This window comes from Gallus gallus, chromosome 2 (genome assembly GCF_016699485.2).
Source record: "Gallus gallus isolate bGalGal1 chromosome 2, bGalGal1.mat.broiler.GRCg7b, whole genome shotgun sequence".
Taxonomy (NCBI): domain Eukaryota; kingdom Metazoa; phylum Chordata; class Aves; order Galliformes; family Phasianidae; genus Gallus; species Gallus gallus.
The window spans coordinates 50,553,047-50,572,061 of NC_052533.1; the positions used below are offsets into that span (position 1 = coordinate 50,553,047).

The 19,015-nt window shown below is 39.2% G+C and overlaps 1 long non-coding RNA gene across 1 annotated transcript; it reads left to right on the forward strand.

The window, feature by feature from the left end:
• The first annotated feature begins 13,518 nt into the window (after window positions 1–13,518).
• Window positions 13,519–16,902, forward strand: LOC101749399. The gene is made up of 2 exons (XR_211622.5): window positions 13,519–13,593; window positions 14,195–16,902. It is a non-coding gene; the product is annotated as an uncharacterized LOC101749399 (long non-coding RNA).
• The last annotated feature ends 2,113 nt before the right edge of the window (window positions 16,903–19,015 follow it).

Consider the following 19,015-nt stretch of genomic DNA (forward strand, 5'->3'; position numbering starts at 1 on the left):
TGTCAGGATATTCAGAGTGCCTGGCACAGGTCTCATCCCCAGCCAGACAACCACAATCAGTTTATCTTCAAGAGGAACTGCCCCGTTTTTGATGGAGAAAATGTCCTATCTCTGCGTGTGTTGTCCGTCACAAGTGAAGATAAACACCAAGACTTATACAAAAGAATTGCATGCTTGCACAGCTTTATGGGCTGGTGATTGACCTGTTTGGTTAATAAGGTGGCTAACAAGAAGAATCATGCAACCTGTCTGCACCTTGTGACCTCAATTATGAGTTACTGAATGATGCAAAGTTCAGGAAGTTTCTTGGTCTATGTTCATAGACAATGTTTTCCATCATTCCTCAGCATAGTGCTGAAACTGGAAAGAAACACAGAGACATAGATGTTGTGTATGCCACGCTGCCTCTGGTGCTGTGACTGAGGTCTGAGAGACCAGATGAAAGAAATAGAACTTAGAGGGCCAAATAAAAAAAGAAAACCCATATTCCCTTCAGGACCAGATAGACTTAACATTAACTTCTAAATGGAGTAACTGTTTCTCTATTGATCCCTAAAGAAAAGATCAAGGAGTAGAAGGAGTTTTTGTTTCTGTTTTTGTTTTTGTTTCTGTTTTTGTTTTTGCGGGTTTTCTTATTTGTCTGGTTCTTAGGTTTTGCTTAGCTAACATATTGATGAAACCAAACTACTGGGATGAATTCTACATAAATAAATACAGATTTTCAAACAGGAGTCTCAAATCTCTGTAACAATTCTGTTACCATGTTCAAGAAGAGCAAAATATCTACTGCTTACAACATTAAGGGTGATATCTTTATGACATTGTTTGCATTTATTAAGTCCTGCTCTGTCAGAAAACAGTATTTTAAGTTTCTGTACTACGTAGAGTTCAACCTCACAACAATTATACTATATTTCTTGTGCTCTAAGAGCACCTTATCTAGCAGGAGTGTCAAATACTTTTAATTCTGATGCCTTCACAACTTTCATAGCATTCATACATTAACTACAGTTAAATATTTCTTGAATTTATTATAATATCCAAATCCAGTGGATTACTGGACTGTAAATTTTACATCAGCTACATCTGACAACTTAAGATGTGATAGGTAGTCAGCTGTTCATCAGCATATTTAGTACTTTCAATACCACACAGTGTCAAGACCACTTTATATTTTTAACATTATTACTTCTTCATATATTTTTCTCCTCTATAGATTTTCATATAATCAATATGCTTCAATATCTACATATAAAAACACTTCTCATTTCCATCCTAGTGATGTGTGAAAATACAATTGCTAAGATTTGTGTATCCTATCACAAAAGAGAATAGGATTATGTATCCATGCACATTTTAGCAAGTTTCTTTTAAGAAAAAAGTTTTTCGAATCTTACCTTTCACTGGAAACAAATATAATCCTAAATGGAAGTAGACATCGATGTTCAAGGGTTGAATTTTGTTCTGGAGCAGAACAAAAAAAAAGCACTTTGTGTTTTTTCCTTGTGTTGCTGAAGTATGGTTGACATGATTCATGATCTGAGAAAATATATCTGTTATCCCGACTGTGCGGATGACATCAACTAGGGGAAGCTTTGGGAGGAAGGGAATATTCTGTGTCAATGTCTGAAAGGTCAAATTTTGTGCCTATGCCTCTAGTAGGTTGAAAAAAAACATTGGAAGGAACCTGTATGCCACGTTATTTAACTGAAATACATTTAAATTCAATGACCAAAGATTAGTTTTCCCGTTTTCTTCTGTAAAAGGGCTAAGAACTTACTTACGTTGCCTCAGTTTATTCAGAAATTGTCATTCTAAACATCTAAACCCACTGAATTTATTTCTGTAAAATATATCTCTGCTAAACGTTAATAAAATATTGAGTCTCAGAAAGTTCATTCACACTCTGGACTTTAAATACAATATAAAGCTTTTTGAGTCTATTCTCAGGTTCTTACAAAACTGGAGGTGCAAATTTAGGTTTTTGTCCTGCCCTTTCAACATAGGAAAAAATAAATTTGTAAATGAAAATCAGACCTTCTGCTTGGTAGACTATATAAAAACATTGGAAATGGAGAATAAGAGTGGTATATGACAAATGGGAGTAAGATCACAAAACTATCATATGCAGTGTTACTTAGTTTGCTACTTCTTTCTCAAGTGAATCCAGGCAGTGCAGCAGTACACACTGTCAGATCCAGATTATAAAATAAAAGAAAGAAGGGTAACATTGACCATTATTTCTGCTTTCACTATATTTGTCCAGTCAATGAAGAATGATCAAATCTCCTTCCAAATGTAAAATGTTTCAAACAAAATAGCTTCACTGTTTGTGCCTCTGTATGCCTAGACAGATCAAATGCTTTATAAAACTGATGCAGAAGTTCAATATATCTTTCTATGTACTCTCAGTGTATAGTATTTTCCATCTCAGGCTATTAAGCATCCATCCCTTCATTTGAGAACTCTTTCATGGCAGAATAAAATCAGTGTTAGGAGTTTTCCCTATTACACAGCCTAAAAACAAATTAGTTCATTTGTATTGCCTTATTCACAACTGTGAGCCACCAATTTCTGTTCCTCCTCCTTCAAATTCTTGTTAATTGTCACCACATATACTCAAAGCTCTGCAAAGTCAACCAAGTGCAAAAGGAAAGTGAGACATCTGTTTCTAAGCAGAAATTATGAACAGCCTGTTATATTTACTAGAGGTGAATTTCTCGTTGTGTCTGAACTTTTCTTCTACGCGGAATGAATTCTTTTTGCAAAATTACTCAATTATATCAGTTCACAGCTGTTTGGCCCAGTTGTTATCTTTCTCATTGTCTTCCCCAACCTTTAGGTGACTCAGATGAGAAGAGCAATTTCACCAGTACAGTTGTTCTACACCTGAGTTTATTTCAATAATATTGCATGTTTGGCTTTAGAGATTACTCAAGAGGTGTGTTTCTTTCATGGAAGTACGCTACCTCATTTAACATGGGCTCCATTTCCTCTGCTCATGGAAGTGTAATTGACTTAGCAAGCAGGAGCACTAGTGATCGAGTTAAGCTGCAAGAAGTGCCCCTACGACTCCATCTGGTATATGCAGTTTGATGGGCTTTATAATTTGTCTTTCAAATAGTTCCTTCAGTCACTGTCTTGTTCTTTCTTTTCATACTTGAATCTAATCTATAATTTTTTCTTACTTAATCTATACTTTTAGTTTTCCCTTAAGCTCTTCATGGTAAGTAAAATGTACTGTAAGCAAATAGTAAAAAAAGACATTTGAAAGGTGCAAAGAAGAGAGATGCAAGCCCCTCGATCCCCTTGCTGGAGAAGTGCTCTGCAGTTGCTTTAAAAACAACAATAACAACAAAACAGAGAGGAAGCCACCACTCTTGCATGAGAACTTGTGGGAAAACTGCCCATTGTTAAATTAACTTCATCTATTCATTTCCAAGTATTTTCACCACGCTACTTGCTCTACTTTTTGCAGTGGATACCAGCCAGGTTAAGGATTTACAGCCTCCTATAGCTGCTCTTGCCAACAATAGGTCTTGAGGAGGTGTTCAGCACATATAAAGACACTTTAAAATAAAATTTGTTTGCTGTAGGCATTCACTGCTCTCTCTGGCTTTCTTTTCTCTCTCCCTGCTCCCTCCTCTGCTCCCCCCCACCTTCAGTTGTCTACAGACTTGGCTTCTTTGTGCTTTCATGACTAATATTACCATCTGTGACATTACATATCAAGATAGCAATGCAACATATTAAGCACAGGAAAACCCGGAATGTTTGAGCTCCTCTAGGCATTTGTTGCTTAAAGCTCCAGTGTTATTTGTAGCCACCTGAAGCATCCCAAACTTTCTAAAAACACAGTGCAATTAATCAGGTTTCTGTGTTGTTACTGAAGTGGAGATATAAGACCGTACTGGAGCTATCTCCTTGAGAGCAGTCTTGGCAATTTGCTTGTAGTTTTATTTCTCACAAAGGGCTCATAAAACAAGCTTTCACATTTAGGGAGTTAGTCTCACTGCCACTGAGGGTAGATCACTTCGGGAACTCCCCATCTCACTTTTCTGACAAGATCTCATATGCTACAGAGAAAACTCCAGACCCGTGACCAGTGCCTTTGCAAACCATGCTCTCATGCAAAGGGAGCTCAGCCACCAGGCAGGATCATAAGCAAGTTCATTTCTTCCAGATTCTGCTCTTCTGAGAATGCGGATGCAGGTGGGGAAAGAAATGTAACAAGTGAAAAACATCTTGAAATGGGCACATCCCAAGACACAGATCAAAATCAGAGCGGAGGTCTCCTTCTTTTGCTTCCCGTATAGCTCTAGACAGATACAAATCTTATTTGCCTGGAAATGATTGCAGAACTACCAGGATCAGATATTCTGAGAGACAGTTCTTTCCCCTCCCTCTGCTGATTCTTCAGACAATTAGTTGCTTCACTGCTTATCTCAAAACTTACACTCATCTACAGACATCAACCTGTCCAGCTTTTCTGCATATTCATAATTTTCCACTTCAGTTTTTGCCATGGGCCTGCAATCAACCTTGTAGGGGTAAAGCATTTGCCAGTTGTGAAAGCACTGGCTTGTGTTTCACATGAGTACTGGGTCATTCATGACCACTGTGTTGACACGTTGTATTGCATATGGTTCATCACTATTGTAGACCTCTAAAGAGGAATTTAAGGATAAAAGATGTGTACAGTAGACATGCATGCATGCACACTTGAAGGCATACTCAGCATTCACACATGATATTATATAAGAAAATCTGTCCATACAGGAGCCAGTAGAGATTAAGCTGCTGACCTAAGTATGGTTCTCTTTTGAGTCTGTAGTGCACATATAGTTGTAAATTGCATGTACATGTATTGAAATATGTGTGTAGTTTACTGTACTCCCTTTCACTGCTGTGAGAGAGTTAGGTGATATAGGGAAGGGCTTCAATATTCAGTTTATTTATATTTTTCAGATCTTATTCGTTCCTTGTAGCTAATGGTTTTAAAACTCAGGTGTAAGGGAATTGCTGACGGATGGCTGATGATGCATGATTAACTTCTGGTACCCACCTGTGAGATCCCAAAACAGCTTTGGGCACAGGCCCAAGGTTAAGGATGATGACTCCTGTTTCTGTGCTGTCTTAAGGGTCAAGGTGCTGGGAGCCCAGCAGCTGGGATCTCCCCAAGTAGAAGGGACTAGATGCTTTTCCTTGACAGGGCTATCAGAGAACCCCTAGCAACCAACACCTTTGTGCCACCTTCCCTAGGCCCTTTTCCCCCTGTCCCATAGACACGGGCACCGTGGGGCCCCTGGCAGGAGATGGCAGCAGAGTCCCGAGGGGCTGTGCTGCGCTGCACAGCTCCCGGGGTGAGGAGTCAGGCTGGGGAAGGCAGGTGCTGTTCCCACGGCCAGACCTAGATCCCGTGGGGGAAAAGTGGGGGTCAGGAAGTTAACAAAGGTCGGCCAAGTCCCTCTGGCTCTTCCTAATCCTCTTTTCCAGTCACAGCCCCTTGAAACTCCCCCGATTCCTCCCAGAGCGGTGGCTGGGGGAGTTGTTTTACTGCTGCAGAATTGAAGTTATTTTGCTTGCTTCCAAAGTCTGCTTCTGCAGAATCTCCAGTCAGCTTTGTTTCAGCTGGTTTTGAACAACACGCAGGAGAGATGTGGCTGTGTTACACTGGTTTGTTTTTCTTTCCTTTTCTCTTCCCTTTTTATTTTCCTTTTTCTTTTCTTTTTCTTTCCCTTCCTTTTCCTTTTCCTTTTAAGCTTTTTTTTTTTTCATTTTCACTATTTTGACAGGAAATCTTGCTCCCTTTTCTCTTGCATAAGTATGAAGTTAATCTGTGAAAACAAATAGGGTTACTTCTTGTTTACATGTGTAAAACTGAAAGGACAGTTTTGCTGATCAAGTTAGTTTTTTCTCATCTGAAGACTAGAGTTGTGTAAAGAATTTATTTATTTGTGCTTGTATGTAGGCCAAACCCAAAAATCGGCAACAATAAAAACATTTCTTTTAGTCCACCCAAAATGAAAATTTATCAGTTTTCTTGCCAAACAGCAACAAACATACAAATTTGAAAGACATGTCATTTCAGGCCAGAAGACTTTTCATTTGGGCTTTTTAACCTTCACTGAAACAGAATATAGGTAAATTTCAAAAGAAATCCTGATTGCAAAATGAGGAGTGGAAAGTTTGTTTTGGAAACATCAATATGATCCTTCTGGACACTCCATAATGTTTGTTTTGACCCCGGAATTTCATTCTGCTCTCACAAAGACTGTTCCACATAAGGGAATGAGAATAGTCTTTTTGTCACTGATGATACTTCTCTGCAGAGGACAGGAAAGGTTAAAAAGCGGTTAACAAGCAATCCTCTCAGATATAGCTGGAGAATGTACTTTTTGTTTTTGGCTCTACGCAAAGCATCTAGGCATTAAACCAAATTAAAATACGTAGACTACAGTGTCAAGGGAAAATTTTATCCAAACAAAATTTAAATATATACATGCATCTCACTAGGTTAAAAAATCAAATAAACAAATAATTTTGCACATATGTAATTGTCTCAACATTTTGTCATTTCTCTTCCACTTTTAAAACAATAAAACCCAAATGTGGATAAAATCATCTTACTCTTCCCACTCAAAGTGAACAAGTTTTTCCAAGTTCTTATGCTGAAAAAATGTGTTTCTTAGGAATAAATGATTAAAACTATATAGAATAAGTGTTTTAGTGCTCTAGCTAAGGAAAAATAAACAACTGCATTAGCTAATCTGAGTTCAAATAAACAGATACATAAGCTGGGCTATTTCAAAGCAATGCAGGACTGAACAGAGACCATTAACACTCAAAACACTTCATAAGGTTGAGGCATGATTAACCTCTTCAAAACAAAATGTGCCCAGGTCTTGTATGGCTGCACAAAAGGAGTGAGGAGTAACACCCCGACACATTACAACTGCAGGCTCTCTGAGCACGTACACTGGGACAGAAAGCAGCTCATATGAACTTCATTTTAAAGAGATGAAAAGAAAGAAAAATACGGTCTCATTTATTGCTCACTGACCATTTATTGCAATGCTGACTAGACATGGCATTGGCTAATGCTCTTTGAGTCTTAACAAATAATCTAAGTGTCCAGGAGCTTTAGCTCCTATTTGCCAGAGAAAGCCCCTCAGAGAAATCCCACAAGTTTCATAACAGTTGCTTATTTACGGTTGTGGTTAAGTGGTATGAAAAGATTCATGGTTTGCAGGAAAATCTTGACTACATACACAACTTGTTATCAGAAGTAAAAAGCACAAAATCTGCGCTTCGATGCATCGTGGATTTTAAAGATCTCTTCAGGTTGTCCCAGATTAGTGGACTGTTTCCACAAGAAAACCACGAAATCTGAGGCTGGTATTCCAGTGGTTTTTGTTTTTTTGTCTTTTGTTTTTGATTTTGGAGGAATTAAATTCAGTGCCATTTGAATTAGCAAAGGACTAAAAGTGTTGCACATAGGTCTGAGAACATGCAACGAATAGAAGGGCCTCACTGGATGCAGTAGAGTTGATATCCAGATAGGAAAACAAAGATTTGCCAAAATCTTCATTCAAACAGTGTTTTGCAAATGTTTCAAATTCAAAACAGCATGGATTACTTTGTAAGTATTTTTTAATGGAATCAGATTTCTTCATAGCTCTATATAATAATTCAGACTCAAATCGTCCAGCTTCTAAAATCTTAGTGTCCTAAAGGGTAGAGGGGAGACATTTAATACTGTCTGAAAAGCAACCAAAGGAGAATTTGCTCCTTGAGAGTCCACCCTAGATTTTACTCTTTTAGATTTTTTTCAGGACAAGCCAAGGTAGGATTTTGTTGCTTTAGATAGAACTATGGGATTACGTAGAGGAGTGTAGACACAGTCAGTAATAGTTACGTAGGTCACTATTTAAACCTTTACAATTTTCATTTACAAATAATTAACATTACCCTATGGTTTACAGTGTTCCCCACGCTATGAATGCTACTGTGAAGATAATTAGGCAGAAGTTAAAATTGTAAATATTTTAATGTGTGTATTCCTTAATATGGAGTCTCAGTGCTGTGATTTAAAGAATTCCCCATAACTGCAGAAGCAGCTGGGGGTTTTGCATGGGAAAGGAAGAGGAAGAATATTTCTTTTAAGAAGTCCATAAAGCTTTGTTAAGCTGCAGAAGTCCTCTGTAGTCTGATCTATTATAGACTAAATAATATATTCTTATACTAGGTTTAACTTATGTTTTCTCTGTATAAAAATGGTTGTTCTTTGTTTAGAAGGAATCCACTTGGAAATTTCAATTTCATAACATATCAAGATAGCTGTAAAAATCCTGGCATTTCTGGAGCCAGAGGTGTTGAACAGAGTTTTGCATTTGCCATTTCTTACTGCTAGTTTTAAAACTATCGTTCTTGTGTCAGAGAAATCCAGCTGTGTTGAAATTATAAATGTGAATTGGGAAGTTTCTGGCTGTGAACAACCTCTGCAGAAAAGAGCAGCAAGGTTTGGCTTTTCTACTGCTCCCTGAGCCACTCCTGGCAGGTACACACTTGCTCCCAAAGCACAGGACACGGATGCATCTCACAGTGAAGCTGTGATGCTGTATTTGCACATCACCCCCCAGTCTGTGGCGTAGAGAAGTCCTTAGTGTATTTGAGCCGTATAAACATAACCACAAGCTAGACAGTCCCATTGTTCAGTACAGATTTCCACTGTGCTTGGAAACTGAATTATAAAAGCCTTTCCATAAAAACTTCCTGAGGGTAACGGATGCCTAAAATACATCAGCTCCATTATCAAGGAGCAGATTATCCCAGCTGAATACACAGTATCAGAGTTCCCTGATTTGTATATAATCTACATTCTTAACATTCTCCTGGAGTGCTCTTAGTTTGGGCTAGTAGGACTTATTGTACTCTCAGTGTTGAAAGACGAATAGGCCTATCAGCTGAACAGCGTAATAAATTTGTTAGGCTGCGTATGTTATGCTCCACCTCTCCCTCATTCTTCATCATGTATAATATAGCCTAATGCAGTATGACAGCTGCTAGCAGAAAAATGGTGCAGCAGCCATAAAAAAGTGATTTATGCCTTATTACTGAAACAGCTAAAATTAAGAAGCTGGTGTTTGGGAGAGCAGCAAATAAGTGAAATGTGAAACACAGCATATATATATATCCATGAAATATAGGAAGCTGTGAAATGCTTAGACTGACAGTGAAATTCTCCCTGGGCATCCACCGCAATGTCGAACTAATAAAAGGGGTAATTGGTGGTGATGTTTGTGGATGTTCAAAATTGCCTTCATGTCACAGCCGCTTATGCTGGAATATCAGAAACGTGTTAAATGCATCTCCTGACTTGAACCCAAAGATCCTTCCTACCAAAGGACATAAGAGAGCCTAATTTAAGGTGGCAGCTGGCAGAAAGAACAACATATCAAACAGGAAAGTTATTGTTAGCAGCCTCAATGCAGAGAGGAAACAGTGAGGTCAGAGAAATAATGTGGGCCTGACTCCCTGCTTCGCTCTTCTGCCCGTGAAAATTCACCTATTTAAGTCTACAGTTACAGATTAGGGACTTCTCCCTGGATGCCAAAACTGTGAGCATCAGGGAAAATTCTGTATTTGTCTTACAACATACCCTGTAAGTAAATGTGATTGTGTAACATCTTCTGCCACTGAACGATGTAGCACGTTACTATGAGACACAAATTATAGCCATGTCAGATCCCTCATTGGTTTCTGTTCACCATACAGTGTGTATATACACTATAAACACACATATGTCTCTGTATGTACATACTCAGGCTGCTGCTAAGTGGGATGGTTTTGATTCAGTGGGTGGCAATCTTTTTCTGAGTCAGTGCTAAGCGAGTTCTTCCCCCATGGGGTTTGATGAATAGTGGAATATGGTCAGGTCAGGGAGGTTAATAGCCTGACTTTTGTGGAAAGTGCAGGGAATCTTAGCAAGGGTGAGAGTCTCCAGCTAAATACCATCTGAAAGGGAGATTGTGCCCTGCTCAGAGTCAGGCTGGGGTGTTGCAGTAATGCAGAAATGGGGGGGAACTGTTAACTGACTGAGTTATCCTGCCCCTATATATATTTACTGGATGCAGTGAAACTGCTTATGCAGAATAACAAAGCAATGACCAAAGATAGTGTGGTTGGAAGGATAATAGAGCCTGTTCTTGGCATTTTGTTTTGAAGTAACGTTAGAGAAGGTTTTACCTGGAAGTATGTTCATGTTGTCAGATGATCCAGGTTGGGGATCTCTTAGCCCTTTTGTTATCTTACTTTGGGTTAAATAAGACAAAGCAAGTGGCCACGTTTTGTACTGTTGCCAGAGCCCTTGCCTTGGGCAGCAATTATGCATTCCTTTTGGATATGGGCTATGGAGTTCTGGCTCTTATGCATTAGATGCCTTGAGTGGCTTACCAGCCACTGGGTAATCAGGACAGAGGCTGTATTAACAAGATGATGTATGTCTGCATCTTTTCCATGGCAAAAGGAAACAAATAGGAGGCATTTTGTGAAGCTGTTGAGCTCTTGCCTATTGCGACCATGTGTAACTAGAACCTTAGAGGCTACATACTGGCAGATATATAAGCTGCCTCCTGTGAGATGACAACCACTAAAATTTAGCCATCCAAGAAGTTTGGATGACTACAGGATTAACTTTTGCAAATGCCAGCAACGCCTCCAGATTACACTAGAGAGGTATTTGTAACCACTGAATATTTCTGTACCTAAGAGACCCAGTAGGTCACTGCTACCCATTGGTAGCACACTCAGGTCCTCCAGTGACCGGTTTCAAAGAGCATTCAGGACACACCATGCTCTCATGTGCTGCTGACTAGTTTTGTCAGGGTACAGTTTTGTGTGTCGCTCCTCTCCTCTCCCTGTCATTTCTCTCCCTGCAGAGGAGCCCAATCCCAGTTACCCCACTGCTGGTGGCTTCTGCCTCTGAAATCACTTGGGGATTAAAGTGCCATTCAACCCTTTTTACTGCAACTATTTTCATGAGCTACACGATTTGTGTAATTAGGGTACTTTACTATCAAACTTAAACTTTTTCATAGTTTCTCTGCTATTTCTCTATTAGAAAATACAAAATACTCTATTTAGACTTCTAGTTAAAAAAAAAAAAATCATAAATCCTTCTGTTAGACAATACCGAAATAATATTATTACATTTGTCCTAAACAGTGTTCACTCATTAGTTATCTCCAGAAAATTGATTGTTTTAAATGTCCAAACAAAATGTTCAGATTATTTCCAGGCTTACAGTAGTTTGTCAGATAATAAGATCTCACATTTGCAAACCACGTTAGGAATCACATCAGCTGTCATTGCTTAGTGGTATTTAAGGTGAAATGAGGCAACTTTTAAATAGCACAAAGAAAGATTGCATAATAATTTAGGTCAAAAAGTGAATAACATCACGTAACCAAGATGTTAGATGAAAAAATCTAGAACAGCAAATTCCATGCATTACTGTCATCATTCAAGATACTTTTAGTTTTGTTGCAGTCCAAGTAAAGTAAAATGTTAGAACTACTACCAGCAAGGGTTTCTGCAAGGAGGGATTCTAATGGCAAAGGATACTTCATATTTTGATGGGCACTGTTTAGCAGGCTTAGAGATAAAAAGTGCAATGACTGTAGATATGCTGGAATATTAAAGAACTATTTCATGAAGTGCAACAGCTTTAATAACTTCAATAGAAAGAAGCGATTCTTGCCCACTGCAGGAAAATTTTTAGCCCTGTTAGAATAGGACATGATATTAGAAATTGAAGCAGGGCAGATAACTGGAAGCAGGCTGTACTTCTTTGTCTTTTCAGAATGGCTTTGAAGAATGCATGGATCAAATCAAAGGCTCCTGTATGTGGCTGCAATCTCCGTCATTTCTTTTTCTTATACCAGATCACACGAAAGTGTTCCAAAGCCCAACAAATTCTGCCAAATACTCCTAACCATAAGGAATTATGGTGAACTTATTCTATATAATGATTTTACCAAGTCATCTTTATATATATATATACATATACATATTTAAATTAAGTAGGTGCTACATACTAGCTTGGTCATGTGTGCTGCTGAAAGAGCACAGGCCTACCTATCTCTTACTTTTAGTGAGAATCTGTGCTTGGATTCTGTGTCCTTTCAGCCTCGCACAAGAATCCTTTACTTTTCAACAACTGCTTTTGAGGATGCAAAGTGCCCTTTGAGGGAAGCACTGAAGCTGCCTTGTTTACAAATACAGCTCACAGAACAACACATAATTTTGCATCTAGGCAGGTAATTTTATATGCAGCTTCAGTTCCAGTTCAGAATTGTTACCACGGTCTTCAAAATCTTTATCTTTCTTCTTGCTGTATCTTACTTTGCCTCTCCAGCCTCTCTCATGATGACTTTACATAAAAGTATTACCAGGATCAGTCTGAGAAATAGCTTTAAGTGTTCCTTGACCCCAAAGTTTTCCTCAACATCCCCCTAACAGCCTCGCAGCATCCCAAAATTAGGGAATTTTATCAACAGACAGATCTGAGATGTAGTTCTCTACTGACTGAAAGTACTCAGACTTTGGTTTGGACTCCAGAAAGTGTTTCGGAGTATGCCCCGCCTGCACTCAGTTTGTGACAGACTTCAGGTCCTCCACAGCATAGCATATTTCTGCTTCTGGTTGTTCTGGGATTGGTAGGTCCTTATTTCAGTTGTACTTGCCTACATCAGAAGTGATCCTCATGCAGTAATTCCAAATTTGCTTTGGTGTCCCTGAGATCAGGTCTGACTCAGTTCTATACCTAGTCTTTAAAATCAGATCTGTTCTTCTTCTCTTAGAACTGTCATTATGCTTCACTGTACTTTAAAGTGTAGTATTACTTTGAAAAGAGAGTGTAAAAATGTCATTTCAGAGTTCTATATTTGTCTGACAGTTGTTTCTGTTGCAGAAGTACTCATTTTCTAAGTTAAAAAGCTGTCTTTCCTAACACCCAGCACAAGGTGCTTCAGCTGTTGGCACACACTGTTGGATTCTACAGCTGGTGCAGGCTGCAGGGTGCTGTGGGGCCTCTGCCTGCCTTTGCCAAACTGTCTTCTGTCACTCACGCCCTCAGTGACACCACCAGGCTCTCTGTGTTGCGTGGGCTGGTGACAGGTTTGAATTCATTCTGTGCAGGAGAAACACGCTGAACAGTTACAGGTCTCTCAGCCTTTTCTCATAAGGGAGATGCTCCAGGCCCTAAATTACCTTTGTAGCTCTCCTCTGCACTCTCTTAGCAGGCACAGAGACATGCTGTGGGTTATTCTTTAGAGGCCAAGCACTTCTAACACAGAGATCTGGTCTCCATTCTGTGAAATGCACCAGGAAAGCCTTAATTTGATCTCAAAGGAGCACCTAAGGAACTTAGAGCAGTTAGTACCTCTCAGCACTGGTGCTCTCTCAGCTCCTGTGACAGGAAACTGTGGCTGAGGGTGCACAGACAGCAGCTGGCCCAGGAAAGGGGTGAACTGAAATGGCGGATGTAGCACATTATGGCACCGAGCAAACTTCCACATCTTGCTGTCAAAGGTCTGTCTTTCATTTTCTTTTTTAAAATGTATCAAACAATTTGGCATAAAAAGTACAACTTTTGTCATATTGAGAATAACAACGTGTTACAAGACAAGGGAACAAAGGCTGGAATTTGAGGGAAATTAAAAAAAGGGAAGAAACAAAGAAAAAATGAAGATGTGAAACAGTTGTGTTTAGTTTGAGAAAAAAAGGGAAAAAAAAAAAAAGACTGTATAATTCCTCTCCATCCTTGTCTTTTTTTTAATACTTCAAAATGCAGTATTTGGAAAAATCTGCATGAGTCTAAATTTAGGCTCTGTGTTACTTTATTCTGCATTTCTTTATCACACTTTAGTCATCTATATATCATTTTGTAGAAAGTGTATGTGACAGGCTGATGTATGTCTTATTTTATAAGTATTTACTACCCACTAGTGTGTTCCTATCTTTGAAGTTACGTCCTTTTCAGTCTATGGTCCCTCCTTTCCCATATTAAGAAAATTCTCATCAAACAGTTGTGTTTGTATGGAAATAGTATGAAGACTATTTTAATGTTGCTCTTAGCTTCATTTTTATTTTAGTTTCTCTTTCTGTCCCTCCACCTTACTTTCCTTTTTAGATACGAATGATAACATGAACAACAAAATTTATATTGCTTTTGCACTGCATGCACGGGAGGAAAAACGTGGCGGTTCACAGCCCATCAGGCTGTCTCACCGGGTGCAGGAAGCTTGTGCAACTGGAGCAGAGTGGTACTTGGGCTTGAAGGAAATAGTGACTGGTCCTTGAAGAAGGCTCAGAAGTAATCATCACAGGCTGTAGCAGCTCATCCACGAGGATTATAACGCTTTGTGTTTTAACAGGAAAGGATCTTAAAAAAGATGGATTAAAGGAATCAAAACAACTGGCTGCATCAGAAGGATATCCGAGCTGTCTGATTTGCTGCAGCATGGTTGTATTTTTGTCTTGTATTGGGTAACCTTTCTCTGTATACCCAGGATCAATTGCCTGCTGTGACCTGATCCTCCAGAAGGAGCGTGGGATTATACTGAGGCAAAAGTGACAGAACTAATGGGGAGTCAACAACAAGCTTTTCCAGTCAGCAACACAATGACATTCAAATAATGTCTTATTCTTCTTGCCTCACATGTCCCTGTAAGGGACATGCATGTGGAGACTTTGAGTGAGCTGGACTTTCTCAGCCTGGAGGAGAGAAGCCAAAAAGGAGGCCCAAACTGCTGCCTTCAACAATCTAATGGAAGTTTCTGTTTCACCCCAAAGCCTGACATTCTCTTTCAATACCCAAAACTATGCCTGTATTTTCCAGGTATACCAAGGGTCTAATAAGCAACAAACCTTGTCTTGCCTAGTAATCCCTAGTGTTCACTTTACTTTTCTTATTGACGTTAAAACTGTGTTATAACGCTCAAGTCCCCTTCCTGAGGGGCAGCTCACTTCTGTTCATGTAAAATCAGGACTGTTTCCTCCTGCATGTGTCATATGTTACCTGTGTTACTTTATATTCACCAATGTTGAATTCCAGCTGCTATTTCATTATTTTGTGAAGGTCTTCTGCAGTTCCTTTCAGTCAGCCATATTCTTTGCTATTTTGATTAATTTCATATTGTCAGAAAACTTTGCCATTTGGCTTTTCATACTGATTTTCAGATTTTTAAGCTCATAGCACAGACCCAAATTCAGAGCCAGATACTTATGACATCTCTCCATTTCTTTTGTTTCTTTTCATAAAAACTATTAGTGGTATCTGTGTGGCCTTTTTATCTCATTATGGGTTGGTTTACTCAGGGAAATATTAATGGGAGTCTTTGTAAATTCTTCTTGTAAACTCCAAGCTGATATATCAGTGTCATTTCCTTTCCATGAACTTGTTGATTCCTTCAAGGAAATAAAAACAGGTTTCCCATCTATAAAGCACACACTGCTTTTAACTCCGTTAATATGGATTTTGCAGAGTACTAGATTCTTTTCTAACTTTCTGTATTGTGTTTTTAGAATTAACTTACCAGTCTTTTCATTCTTTTCTATTTTTCTCCCTTGAATGACTTTATCCTGCTTATTCATCTTACTGGATCTTTTTCCAGTACCATGTCTCTAACATACAGTATCCTAAAACAGCCTGCAAGCAGCTTTTTCAGCCACTCTTTTTAGATCCCTGCAGTCCCTCTAATCTTCCCCAGGTGCTTCAGACCTTCTTGGTAATGGGCTGGGTGCTTGGCAGGGAAGGTCTTGTGTTGAGCTTCTCCTGTTTGGGCCTGGACTTTCTTTCCAAAGGGAATGTCTCTTACTTGTTGATGTAATTAATTTACTTATCTGATTCCTGTCCTTCCTGCCCAGACATGTGGGGGTGGTATAGAACTCCTGCGCCTGAGAGTATTTTCTTAGGCTATGGAAATATGAATGGAGAAGGGAAGCTTGCAGCCTAAGCCAGGAGTGAATTTCACCACAACAGCTGTGTACAAATGACCAGGCTGTCCACTGCAAGCGTGAGAAAGGAGTAGGATTTGCATAAAAAGGTATGCATTTGAAAACATGACAAATTTAAACCTGATTCATACCAAGGTAACTTGCCAGTGCTGAGACAGGCCAAATTTGCTTCTGAGAGTTGTGTCATGTGGTAGAAAATGAAAAAAAAAAATTGAAATAGTTTGATTTATCACTTCTTAACCAATCTGTCTGCTTAGACTTGAGATAGACTTGTGACTGCTGTACAGTCTTAGAGTAGAAAAAGGAGTGAGTGTCTGATGCCTGGCCCTGGTGCTGCAGCTTCTTGCTTCAGTGCCCCATTTCTGAAGCTGGCATGTCTCAGAAAAGGTGGTGTCAGTGAAGTAGAAGACACGCAACTCATCTTAGAAGAGCTAAAATGATTTAGACCTTAAAATGGGCTCCTTATGTATAAGGACGCTATAAAACTAAATTCTGTAACTGGAAAATTTTCTATCAATGTAGGTTATCTTAACATTTTTCAAAGGCACACAATTCTGATCACTCTCAAACACAATCTGTTAAAGTGTCAGCGTCATCTACCTTATCACTCTTTGCACTTCTATACTCAGTGATTTTTTCTCAAACAATAGGACTTCATTTTACTTTCAGCTAAGCCATCCAGGTCTGTAATACCCTGCTGACTTCATTAAAATCATGCCGATGTCTATAAACTGCATCCTAATGCAGCTATGAGAGACATTCTTGTGAGTGCATAGCTTGTGGAGGAGCAGTCATCTCAAAAGCCCGTCTAGGGACCTCTGCTCTGCCAACTTTCCACTGAATGTTTTTCTTCTTTGAATAAACCTGGTATGTTGTTTTTGACTTCTGTTATATGAAATTCTAGAGGTCATAACTCTGGTGATACACATTTCTATCTTCTGAGATAGAATGACTTTCTAATGCAGTAGAGACTGGATGATTCGGACATATAAAATAATTGCTACGATCCTTCCTGATGTGGTGTTGTAATGTGTGCATTAAATTTGCTACTGCATCTATATACTACAATGTCCCTGTTCAAAGATAAAATAAACCCATGCTCTCACAACCCACACACAGAATCACAGAGTGGTTGAAGTTAGAAGGGACCATCTTCTAGTTCAATCACCTTGCATCAAGAAAGGTCACCTAGCACACATTGCCCAGGATTGCATCCAGGTGGATTTTTAATATCTCCTGAGAAGGAGATTCAGCAATGCCTATGGGCAAACTGTTCCAGTGCTCAGGCACCCCCACACTGAAGAATTTTTTTCTCATCTGCAGAAGCCATAAGAAAATGGTCATAATAAAGTGATACACAGACAGCATCTATTCATGTGGAGCTTTCTTCTAACCCTTCCACTTCAGGTGTTTGGAGTTTCTGGTTGTCAGAAAGGAAAGGGAAACCTTGCCATTCACTTAACTGTCTTGCAGAAGTGATTTAAGATGTTCTAGCTGCTGGTGGGTTTCTGCACTGTTTTTCCAGCCAATGCAATTCCAACAAAGATGATGAGAATGATAGTCAGGAGAACAGTGATCAAGTGGTGACAGTGTGTGAGATAACTAGATAACTCTTTTGAAACCATGTTACACCCAGAGACAGAAGCTGGGCAGCAAATATCTACCAGCCAATGGATTTGATGGCTGTGCAATGTTACAGTCAGCAGCATGAGAAAGGACAGAAACCAACTGGTGGTTTAAGCCAGTCTGTGGTTGTATTTCAGGGAGGCAGACAAACTTTAGTAAGAAAGGGAGCACAGAGGGCAGCCTCCGATACTACCTGAAACACAGGTTCTGTTAGCCATGTGACAAGTATGGAAAAAAATTCTGATATGCAGTGAAACTGGCACAGTGAATCAACAGTCCAAGTTGCAGCATGACAATCTTCCTCTGAGGTAGGAAATCCATGCTGAGTAGACACTGTCTGTTTTGAAATTTTTTTGTGTGTTATCTGCCTTTGACTGTATATTACTAGCATGGTCTAATTTCTTTGGGATAATTATTTTGGATTTAACAGATTGTTTGGCTTATGCAAAAGGCAGCTCTTAGCTCTCCGCTGTTCTTTTAAGCAGGGGCATTTCAACAAGCCCAAGCAATAGCAACAATTCTCAATAGTATTCTTAAAATAAAATGAATATCAAACAGCTGGAGAAAATGAAAAAAAAAAAATCTGAATTACACCATCCAGTGCTGTACTTTATATTGTGCCAGAGAAAGGCTAACTCCCTGTTTTACACCTGAAGTGTAAGCCTCATTTATACCAGGTTAATATGATAGCAGTTTGAATCAAGTAGCCCACATGTTTTTATTTTGCTTGTGCAACTTCCAAAGCTAGTTAAATTTATCCTTAATGGCAGTAGTAATAGCAATCATAACAAAGGAAAGAAAGCAAATATTCAATCATATCTTAATTTTCTCTGAAACAAAGATGTTCTGTAACCATGATTGCACTGATCTGTTGAAAACTTGTTCTCAGTAAGAGAAAAGAATCTCACTTCTCCAGCCTTTGCAAAACAACTTGCAGTGCGTGACTATTAAAAGGCCTGCTAATGGCTGTGGTGGCTTGTGTTTGAGCACCGTGCAAATAATCCATTTAAAGATCAACCTCAGAATTCTTGTTCCCTGATTCTCAGCCCACTGGAATGTAGCAGGAGTCCATTTATCACCCTAGGAATGCAATGACTGGTAAAAATCCCTCATAAGTACACTTTACTTTCAAATACAGGGGTATTCAGATGATTTCTCACTCAGGCCAGGGATCCCTGCCTGTGAGCAGGTTTCTTTGATCACTTCATCTGCCTACTAATCAATTTATAAACTAGTGCATGTGAACTGACATCCTTGCAATTTTGCCTGGGAAATACAAATTCTCCTTTTATGTGGGTAAGCATCTAGTTCTAGGTTATTCAAGGGAATTAGGGTGATAGCTGAAGACCTAAGGGCCCATGGGCAGAGG